This window comes from Harmonia axyridis, chromosome X (assembly GCF_914767665.1).
Source record: "Harmonia axyridis chromosome X, icHarAxyr1.1, whole genome shotgun sequence".
NCBI classification, from domain to species: Eukaryota; Metazoa; Arthropoda; class Insecta; order Coleoptera; family Coccinellidae; genus Harmonia; species Harmonia axyridis.
In genome coordinates, this window is record NC_059508.1 from 37,319,405 (window position 1) to 37,331,904 (window position 12,500).

A 12,500-nucleotide genomic window follows, 5' to 3' on the forward strand; every position below is an offset into this window, starting at 1 on the left:
TAAGTGGGCCTACCCAAGATGCACACGATAATTTTAGCTTAAACCATGCCGAAAAGTCGACTTCACGTCGTGCATCGGTACAAAATTATTCAAGGGGCAAAATAAATTCACGAGAGTAGGTCCGATTACCGCTGGATCAGACGACGATCGTAACTTGTTGGATACAAATGTATCCGATGTATGTACGTCGTCCCTCTCTGATCTACGGTACGTGGACCGACCCAAGATGCACACGATAATTTTAGCTGACTTCATGCCGAAAAGTCGGTTCACGTCATGCATCGGTATCTTAAATCGCGCCGTAAAGTCGTTCACGTCATGCATCGGTATCTTAAATCGCGCCGAAAAGTCGGCTCACGTCATGCATCGGCGTCTTTTTTTTGTGCCACCGATGCATGACGTGAACGACTTTTCGGCTCGATTTAAGATACCGATGCATGACGTGAACGACTTTACGGCGCGATTTAAGATACCGATGCATGACGTGAACGACTTTTCGGCGCGATTTAAGATACCGATGCATGACGTGAACGACTTTACGGCGCGATTTAAAGCTATACCGATGCATGACGTAAACAAGATCACACCGATGCAGCACGTTAACATTAAAGCCCGCCTAATCCGATCGATGGAGGCCGTCTCGAGTGTCCAACTTGCTCACAAGAGCCGAGAAACAAACCGATGCATCACGTAGACAAGATCGTACCGAATGTTAACACAATCCAAAAGGAAATAATCTTAGATGAATATCGATTCTGATTATTGATTTTTCTTTCGCGATATTGATAGAAGACATCTGAATGAATTTCGAATTAATTCCGAAATCAAAAAAATATTTTCAATAAATTTTTTTTCTAGAGTACCTCGGTCTTTTCTATTTTTTTTCCAAGTTTCGTACGTCAATCAACATACATCCCAGAAAAAATCATCTCTCTAACTATCCTGGTTCAAAAGTTGTATCGGAACTTTTCACGTCGAAAAAGAACATAGGCGAAAAAGGACGTGAACATTATTCCTTATAAAAATCAAACCCGACCATGGATTTTGATTCTGATTGTTGATTATCGCTATTAGAACACATTAGGAGGCAACCAAATCAAATTTGAGAAAATTCCACAATCAGAAAATTTTTTTCGAAAAAAAAAAAAAAATTCGAGAACACCTCGGTCATGGCAAGTTATTTCCCACAATCCATTCCCCAATCAACGTACATCCCAGAAAAAATCATCTCTCTAACTATCCTAGTTCAAAAGTTGTATCGGAACATTTTCACGTCGAAAATATATCTCTAAGTCCAGACCGATGCACCACGTAATCTCGGGCAGACCGATGCACAACGTAAATGACGATCGGGACCGGGGCGATCGGTCGTATCTGACACCGCCGGCTCGGTTCTAACATCGTCAATGAGTCGGGGTTGTAAAAAAGGACGTGAACATTTTTCCTTATAAAAATCAAACCCGACCATGGATTTTGATTCTGATTGTTGATTATCGCTACTAGAACATATAAGGAGGCAACCAAATCAAATTTGAGAAAATTCCACGATCAGAAAATTTTTTTCGAAAAAAAAAAAAAATCGTAATCACCTCGGTCATGGCGAGTTATTTTCCGTATTTCATTCCACAATCAACGTACAACATAGAAGAAATCATCTCTCTAACTATCCTGGTTCAAAAGTTGTATCGGAACATTTCACGTCGTAATATCTCGCCAAGTCCAGACCTCGGCGATAGGTAGTATCTGACACCGTCCGCTCGGGACTGACATCGACTTGGACTCGGGCTGATGATGGGGAGGCGTTTAAGGACGTGAACATTTTTCCTTATAAAAATTAAAGTCGACAATGAATATTGATTCTGATTACTGATTTACGCTTTAAAAACACATTAGAAGGCAACCAAATCGAATTTGAGGAAATTCCACGATCAGAAAATTTTTTTCGAAAAAAAAAAAAATCCGAAAAATATTTTTCGATTCCGATTACTGATTTACTCTTTTAGAACACATTAGGAGGCAACCAAATCAAATTTGAGAAAATTCCACAATCAGAAAATTTTTTTCGAAAAAAAAAAAAATTCGAGGACACCTCGGTCATGGCAAGTTATTTCCCACAATCCATTCCCCGATCCACGTACATCCCAGAAAAAATCATCTCTCTAACTATCCTGGTTCAAAAGTTGTATCGGAACATTTTCACGTCGAAAATATATCTCTAAGTCCAAACCGATGCACCACGTAAACTAGGGCAGACCGATGCACCACGTAATATCGGGCAGACCGATGCAGAACGTAAACTCGATCATACCGATGCTTCACGTAATCTCGATCTTACCGATGCACCACGTAAACAAGGGCAGACCGATGCAGAACGTAAAGTAGATCTTACCGATGCACCACGTAATCTCGATCTTACCGATGCACCACGTAATCTCCATCTTACCGATGCACCACGTGAACTGGATCTTACCGATGCAGAACGTGAATTGGATCTTACCGATGCAGAACGTGAATTGGATCATACCGATGCACCACGTAAACTCGATCATACCGATGCACCACGTAATCTCGGGCAGACCGATGCACAACGTAAATGACGATCGGGACCGGGGCGATCGGTCGTATCTGACACCGCCGGCTCGGTTCTAACATCGTCAATGAGTCGGGGTTGTAAAAAAGGACGTGAACATTTTTCCTTATAAAAATCAAACCCGACCATGGATTTTGATTCTGATTGTTGATTATCGCTACTAGAACATATAAGGAGGCAACCAAATCAAATTTGAGAAAATTCCACGATCAGAAAATTTTTTTCGAAAAAAAAAAAAAATCGTAATCACCTCGGTCATGGCGAGTTATTTTCCGTATTTCATTCCACAATCAACGTACAACATAGAAGAAATCATCTCTCTAACTATCCTGGTTCAAAAGTTGTATCGGAACATTTCACGTCGTAATATCTCGCCAAGTCCAGACCTCGGCGATAGGTAGTATCTGACACCGTCCGCTCGGGACTGACATCGACTTGGACTCGGGCTGATGATGGGGAGGCGTTTAAGGACGTGAACATTTTTCCTTATAAAAATTAAAGTCGACAATGAATATTGATTCTGATTACTGATTTACGCTTTAAAAACACATTAGAAGGCAACCAAATCGAATTTGAGGAAATTCCACGATCAGAAAATTTTTTTCGAAAAAAAAAAAAATCCGAAAAATATTTTTCGATTCCGATTACTGATTTACTCTTTTAGAACACATTAGGAGGCAACCAAATCAAATTTGAGAAAATTCCACAATCAGAAAATTTTTTTCGAAAAAAAAAAAAATTCGAGGACACCTCGGTCATGGCAAGTTATTTCCCACAATCCATTCCCCGATCCACGTACATCCCAGAAAAAATCATCTCTCTAACTATCCTGGTTCAAAAGTTGTATCGGAACATTTTCACGTCGAAAATATATCTCTAAGTCCAAACCGATGCACCACGTAAACTAGGGCAGACCGATGCACCACGTAATATCGGGCAGACCGATGCAGAACGTAAACTCGATCATACCGATGCTTCACGTAATCTCGATCTTACCGATGCACCACGTAAACAAGGGCAGACCGATGCAGAACGTAAAGTAGATCTTACCGATGCACCACGTAATCTCGATCTTACCGATGCACCACGTAATCTCCATCTTACCGATGCACCACGTGAACTGGATCTTACCGATGCACCACGTAATCTCAATCTTACCGATGCACCACGTGAACTGGATCTTACCGATGCAGAACGTAAATTGGATCTTACCGATGCACCACGTAAACTCGATCTTACCGATGCACCACGTAATCTCGATCTTACCGATGCACCACGTGAACTGGATCTTACCGATGCAGAACGTGAATTGGATCTTACCGATGCAGAACGTGAATTGGATCTTACCGATGCACCACGTAAACTCGATCATACCGATGCACCACGTAATCTCGGGCAGACCGATGCACAACGTAAATGACGATCGGGACCGGGGCGATCGGTCGTATCTGACACCGCCGGCTCGGTTCTAACATCGTCAATGAGTCGGGGTTGTAAAAAAGGACGTGAACATTTTTCCTTATAAAAATCAAACCCGACCATGGATTTTGATTCTGATTGTTGATTATCGCTACTAGAACATATAAGGAGGCAACCAAATCAAATTTGAGAAAATTCCACGATCAGAAAATTTTTTTCGAAAAAAAAAAAAAATCGTAATCACCTCGGTCATGGCGAGTTATTTTCCGTATTTCATTCCACAATCAACGTACAACATAGAAGAAATCATCTCTCTAACTATCCTGGTTCAAAAGTTGTATCGGAACATTTCACGTCGTAATATCTCGCCAAGTCCAGACCTCGGCGATAGGTAGTATCTGACACCGTCCGCTCGGGACTGACATCGACTTGGACTCGGGCTGATGATGGGGAGGCGTTTAAGGACGTGAACATTTTTCCTTATAAAAATTAAAGTCGACAATGAATATTGATTCTGATTACTGATTTACGCTTTAAAAACACATTAGAAGGCAACCAAATCGAATTTGAGGAAATTCCACGATCAGAAAATTTTTTTCGAAAAAAAAAAAAATCCGAAAAATATTTTTCGATTCCGATTACTGATTTACTCTTTTAGAACACATTAGGAGGCAACCAAATCAAATTTGAGAAAATTCCACAATCAGAAAATTTTTTTCGAAAAAAAAAAAAATTCGAGGACACCTCGGTCATGGCAAGTTATTTCCCACAATCCATTCCCCGATCCACGTACATCCCAGAAAAAATCATCTCTCTAACTATCCTGGTTCAAAAGTTGTATCGGAACATTTTCACGTCGAAAATATATCTCTAAGTCCAAACCGATGCACCACGTAAACTAGGGCAGACCGATGCACCACGTAATATCGGGCAGACCGATGCAGAACGTAAACTCGATCATACCGATGCTTCACGTAATCTCGATCTTACCGATGCACCACGTAAACAAGGGCAGACCGATGCAGAACGTAAAGTAGATCTTACCGATGCACCACGTAATCTCGATCTTACCGATGCACCACGTAATCTCCATCTTACCGATGCACCACGTGAACTGGATCTTACCGATGCAGAACGTGAATTGGATCTTACCGATGCAGAACGTGAATTGGATCTTACCGATGCACCACGTAAACTCGATCATACCGATGCACCACGTAATCTCGGGCAGACCGATGCACAACGTAAATGACGATCGGGACCGGGGCGATCGGTCGTATCTGACACCGCCGGCTCGGTTCTAACATCGTCAATGAGTCGGGGTTGTAAAAAAGGACGTGAACATTTTTCCTTATAAAAATCAAACCCGACCATGGATTTTGATTCTGATTGTTGATTATCGCTACTAGAACATATAAGGAGGCAACCAAATCAAATTTGAGAAAATTCCACGATCAGAAAATTTTTTTCGAAAAAAAAAAAAAATCGTAATCACCTCGGTCATGGCGAGTTATTTTCCGTATTTCATTCCACAATCAACGTACAACATAGAAGAAATCATCTCTCTAACTATCCTGGTTCAAAAGTTGTATCGGAACATTTCACGTCGTAATATCTCGCCAAGTCCAGACCTCGGCGATAGGTAGTATCTGACACCGTCCGCTCGGGACTGACATCGACTTGGACTCGGGCTGATGATGGGGAGGCGTTTAAGGACGTGAACATTTTTCCTTATAAAAATTAAAGTCGACAATGAATATTGATTCTGATTACTGATTTACGCTTTAAAAACACATTAGAAGGCAACCAAATCGAATTTGAGGAAATTCCACGATCAGAAAATTTTTTTCGAAAAAAAAAAAAATCCGAAAAATATTTTTCGATTCCGATTACTGATTTACTCTTTTAGAACACATTAGGAGGCAACCAAATCAAATTTGAGAAAATTCCACAATCAGAAAATTTTTTTCGAAAAAAAAAAAAATTCGAGGACACCTCGGTCATGGCAAGTTATTTCCCACAATCCATTCCCCGATCCACGTACATCCCAGAAAAAATCATCTCTCTAACTATCCTGGTTCAAAAGTTGTATCGGAACATTTTCACGTCGAAAATATATCTCTAAGTCCAAACCGATGCACCACGTAAACTAGGGCAGACCGATGCACCACGTAATATCGGGCAGACCGATGCAGAACGTAAACTCGATCATACCGATGCTTCACGTAATCTCGATCTTACCGATGCACCACGTAAACAAGGGCAGACCGATGCAGAACGTAAAGTAGATCTTACCGATGCACCACGTAATCTCGATCTTACCGATGCACCACGTAATCTCCATCTTACCGATGCACCACGTGAACTGGATCTTACCGATGCACCACGTAATCTCAATCTTACCGATGCACCACGTGAACTGGATCTTACCGATGCAGAACGTGAATTGGATCTTACCGATGCACCACGTAAACTCGATCTTACCGATGCACCACGTAATCTCGATCTTACCGATGCACCACGTGAACTGGATCTTACCGATGCAGAACGTGAATTGGATCTTACCGATGCACCACGTAAACTCGATCTTACCGATGCACCACGTAATCTCAATCTTACCGATGCACCACGTGAACTGGATCTTACCGATGCAGAACGTGAATTGGATCTTACCGATGCACCACGTAAACTCGATCTTACCGATGCACCACGTAATCTCAATCTTACCGATGCACCACGTGAACTGGATCTTACCGATGCAGAACGTGAATTGGATCTTACCGATGCACCACGTAAACTCGATCTTACCGATGCACCACGTAATCTCGATCTTACCGATGCACCACGTGAACTGGATCTTACCGATGCAGAACGTGAATTGGATCTTACCGATGCACCACGTAAACTCGATCTTACCGATGCACCACGTAATCTCAATCTTACCGATGCATCACGTAATCTCGATCTTACCGATGCAGAACGTAAACTCGATCATACCGATGCACCACGTTATCTCGGCAGACCGATGCAGAACGTAAAAAAAAAGCTTACAGCACGCGGTGTTCCCAAGCGGTCACCCATCCAAGTACTAACCGCGCCCGACGCTGCTTGGCTTCAGTGTTCAATTTCAATTTCAATTTCAAATGGTCTTTATTTGTCTTTGTGATAGTTACAGATATGTGCCTATATAGGCCATGTTAATCAACAATAAGGGTTTATATACAGTTCCTACCAGATAATTCTGGTATTATCAGTTACATTTCATATACATATAATAAAAAATTTTTAAGTAATTTCAGGGTGTTTGGGAATTTTTGTTTGATATCGTATATTTATTTATTTTATTATAATAGGGGATTTTCAGGAAAAATTTAGGAATAAAAAACCTGATATAAGTAATTTGGGGAGGGATGGGGGGTGGGTTGGGGATATATATACAGTTATGTACAGTTTTATCATTTACAAATTTTTATATACAATTTTATATACATGTCTGGGAAGGGGTTCCCGTTATGCTAAACGGCGATTCTCAATTCAGCTAACGGCCGCCATTTGCTAGTCGTGGCCAGTCCCCATTTCTCGTAGCACCGTTCGTGTCGCTGTTGGGTCTAGTACCCGTAGGACCGATTGGTTGTTACGATAACAGGGCGATGGATACGCCATTCGCATTGGCTGCCGCTACCTTTCGTTGTGATTCGTCGTCAAGACATATTTTTCAAAATGTCGGTATGTGACATGGCCGGTCTTGGAAGATGGCGGTTTTCATAGGGGTTTTTGGGTGTTTGGGGTGGGTTTTTAGGGAGGTTTAAGGAATATGGGAAGGAATTGGTACGGGAGGGGGTGAGGGGATGCGTGGAGTCGCGTTTTCGTAATTTGTCTTGTCAGTGCGTTGGATTTACACTGGAATTCGTAGAAATCGCTAGATACTTTGTTTAGGTACTCGCGGATGGTTGGAATATCCGCGAGTTCATGTAGTTTGGATATCCTAGTGTAATACGGCTTGCTCAAGGCCAATCTTAGGATTTTGTTTTGAAGGTTTTGAATGGGCCTTATTGGAAAGGGCCTAAGGTGACAAAATGCCGGCGCAGCGTATGTGACTACTGGCCGGATGTATGTTTTGTAAATGAGCAATTTGTTTTTTTCATTCAGCATACTTTTACTGCACAATAGAGGATGCAGTATCTTTTTGATGGCGTATCCTTTATGGATTTGTGCTTTGATATGGCGGTGGAAATTTAGCCTTTCGTCCAATTCAATGCCCAGGTACTTAACGGAGCTTTTTGGAACAATTTCCGTATTATTGATTTTTAATTTGTCTAAGATTACTTTTTCATTCCGTCTTCTGCTAAACACGATCTGCTCTGCTTTGGTCTCATTCAGTTTTATTTTCCATCTGTCGAAGTAATTGATAAGTACTTCGAGATGGTTTTTCAGCTCGCGATTGGCGTCTTCAGCGCTGGATGAGTGGGCATATATGGCCGTGTCATCCGCGAAGAGGGCGATTTTTGTTTTGTTATGTTTCGGGATATCCTGGACGTAGATATTGAATAATCTAGGTCCAAGGACTGATCCCTGCACAATTCCTGCTTTTATATTTTTGGGCGCGGATGTTTCATTCCCTACGCGTACTATGAATTTTCTGTTATTGAGATATGAGTAAATGGTCTTTATGAGGAATTTCGGGAATTTAAGTTTTATTAATTTGTAGGTCAGCCCCTCTATCCAAACTTTGTCGAACGCCTTTTCGATGTCGAGGAGGAGCATGACCGTGTGGTTTTTATTATTGAAACTATTTATTACGTCGACTACGATTCGGCAGATTTGCTGTGTCGAGCTGTGTTTTTCCTTGAAGCCAAATTGATGGTCATCGCGAATTTTATTGTTTTTCATTACATGTTTTATTTTTCCTAACAGGATTTTCTCGGTCAGCTTGCTGAGGTTAGACAGTAGACTGATCGGACGGTAGTTGCCGGGAGAAGTTGTGACTTTCCCGGCTTTGGGGATAGGGGTTACTACTGCTGTTTTCCAACAGCTAGGCCAGTGTTGAAATTTGAATACAGCGTTTATGATGTAGTTCAGTTGAACTATGGCCTTTCTGGATAGGTTCCGGATCAGTCTATTGTCCACTTCGTCCTTTCAGTGTTCTGACGAGAACTGGCAATTTCAGCGTGGTATGGCCGTAAACAACAAATATAGCGATATTTTCTATGATATCTCACTTTTTGGGAGCGGAAAGGACGTGAACGTTTTTCCTTATAAAAAATGAAATAACTTTTGGATATTAATTCTGATTGTTGATTTAAGTTTTAAGAACACATTAGGACATATCTCAATGAAATTTGAGGGATTTCCGAAATCGAAAAATATTTTTCGAAAAAAAAAAAAAATCCCAGAAGACCTCGGTCATCTCAAGTTTATTTCCATATTCTATTACACAATCAACGTACATCACAAAAGGAACCATCTCTCTAACTATCACAGTTAAATTTTTGTATCGGAACATTTCACGTCGGAATATCTCGCTAAGTCCAGACCGGGGAGATCGGTCGCATTTGACACCGTCCGCTCCGGTCTAACATCGTCTTGGAGTCGGGGTAACGATGGAGAGGCGTTTAAGGACGTGAACATTTTTCCTTATAAAAATTAAAGTCGACAATGAATATTGATTCTGATTACTGATTTACTCTTTTAGTACACATTAGAAGGCAACGCAATCAGATTTGAGGAAATTTCAAGATCAGAAAATTTTTTTCGAAAAAAAAAAAAATTCAAGAACACCTGGGTCATGGCAAGTTATTTCCCACAATCCATTCCACAATCAACGTACAACATAGAAGAAATCATCTCTCTAACTATCCTGGTTCAAAAGTTGTATCGGAACATTTCACGTCGAAATACCTCGCCAAGTCCAGACCGGGGCGATAGGTAGTATCTGACACCGTCCGCTCGGGACTGACATCGACTTGGACTCGGGCTAATGATGGGGAGGCGTTTAAGGACGTGAACATTTTTCCTTATAAAAATTAAAGTCGACAATGAATATTGATTCTGATTACTGATTTACGCTTTAAAAACACATTAGAAGGCAACCAAATCAAATTTGAGGAAATTCCAAAATCAGAAAATTTTTTTTCAAAAAAAAAAAAATCCGAAAAATATTTTTCGATTCTGATTACTGATTTACTCTTTTAGAACACATTAGAAGGCAACGAAATCAAATTTGAGTGAAATCCAAAATCAGAAAATATTTTTCGAAAAAAAAAAAAAATTCGAGAACACCTCGGTCATGGCAAGTTATTTTCCACAATCCATTCCCCAATCAACGTACATCCCAGAAAAAATCATCTCTCTAACTATCCTGGTTCAAAAGTTGTATCGGAACATTTTCACGTCGAAAATATATCTCAGAGTCCAGACCGATGCAGAACGTAAACTCGATCATACCGATGCTTCACGTAATCTCGATCTTACCGATGCACAACGTAAACTAGATCACACCGATGCAGAACGTAAACTCGATCATACCGATGCACCACGTAAACTCAGGCAGACCGATGCAGAACGTGAACTCGATCTTACCGATGCACCACGTAATCTCGATCTTACCGATGCACCACGTAAACTCGGGCAGACCGATGCAGAACGTGAACTCGATCTTACCGATGCACCACGTAAACTAGGGCTGACCGATGCATCACGTAAACGACGATCGAGAGGCGCGAAAGGACGTGAACGTTTTTCATTATAAAAATTGAAATAAATGATAAATAATGATTCTGATTGTTGGTTATCATTTTTAATAAGCATTAGGAGGCAACCAAATGAAATTTGAGGAAATTCCGATAATAGAAAATTTTTTCGAAAAAAAAAAAAAATTCATGAAATCCTCGGTCATCGCAAAATATTTACCATATTCTGTTCGATAATCAACGTATATTTAAGAAGGAATCATATCTGTATCTATCTTGGTTCAAATTTTGTATCGGAACATTTTGACCAAAGTCCGAGCTTCGGCCGAAACAGACACCGCTGACCTGGCCTATCGATCGACCGAGAGTCGGGGATAGAGCGTAAGTGTTGTCTGGAGGGGAACCCTGTGCTCTCCTGACATATATAGGGAAGGTGGTCGCGTTGGGCGATGCAGAACGTTTGGATCGGGAATTATATTTTTGGTTCAGCTATTGGAATATGGTTTATTGTTGGTATATATTGGCGAAATAACGTTCTTACTGACTGGGGATATTCATAAAAATGAGTCCGGAGATTTTCAGATCGAAGTCCGAGTGATCCGACTTGGAAGGCGTGTTGGGTGGGTCGAGATGGCTTAGATAGATCAGACGAGGCGGGCTAAGTGTTGACGTCATGCATCGGTCCATTTTCAGATTGAGTCCGAGTAATCCGACTTTGAAAGAGTGTTGGGTGCGTCGAGACTGTTTAGATAGATCGGACGAGGCGGACTAGGTGTTAACGACATGCATCGGTATATTTTCTGATCGGAGTCCGAAGAAATCGGCCCTAGTAGGCGCAGCGGACGGTCGAGACGGCCTCGGTGGGTCGGATCGATCGGGAAAAGTTTGCTAAATCGTGTCTGGAGGGGAACCTTGGGTTCTCCTGACATATATAGGGGATAAGGTTTGGGTGAACGATTCTTCACGTAAAAGTTGAGTAATTTATTTTTCGATAAGCTTTTGGATATTGATGAGAAGTATATGTATATCTTCGATTAAAAGAATTCTTACCGTCTCCATGTATATTATATTAGATATATAAGAAATAGTTAACGTGATGCATCGGCCGATTTCCGGATCGGAGTTCGAGAGATGCGACTTTCGATGCGCGATGGGTGGTTCGAGACGGCCTAGATCGATCGGACGAGGCGGACTAGGTGTTAACGACATGCATCGGCGGATTTTCTGATCGGAGTCCGAAGAAATCAGCTCTAGTAGGCGCGGCGAACGGTCGAAACGGCCTCGATCGATCGGACGAGGCGGACTAGGTGTTAACGACATGCATCGGCGGATTTTCTGATCGGAGTCCGAAGAAATCAGCTCTAGTAGGCGCGGCGAACGGTCGAAACGGCCTCGGTGGGTCGGATCGATCGGGAAAAGTTTGCTAAATCGTGTCTGGAGGGGAATCCGGGGTTCTCCTGACATATATAGAAGGGGTGGAGAATGGGTCCTGTCCTAGACTGTTTGGAGTTCTTTTTAGGATGATATTCAGTTGGTAAGTGGTAGACCCGAATCCGACCTCGGCGTTTGGGTACTGGCAAGGTGTGTTGGTTTCGGCTTTCGCATCTTGGGTCGCTTTCGTCAACCTCATGCAGCGAGGTCGCGGTCCGCTTCGTCTCTTTGTAGTCGAATGGCCTTTAAGCGACCAACCTTAAAATCGTGATCCTCTGCCCGTTGCGGGTTATGTTCACAAAAAATTTGCAACCACTCAATTCGTTCCGAGCGACAAATATTGTTGAATCTCGAATCACCGTGTCGTTATA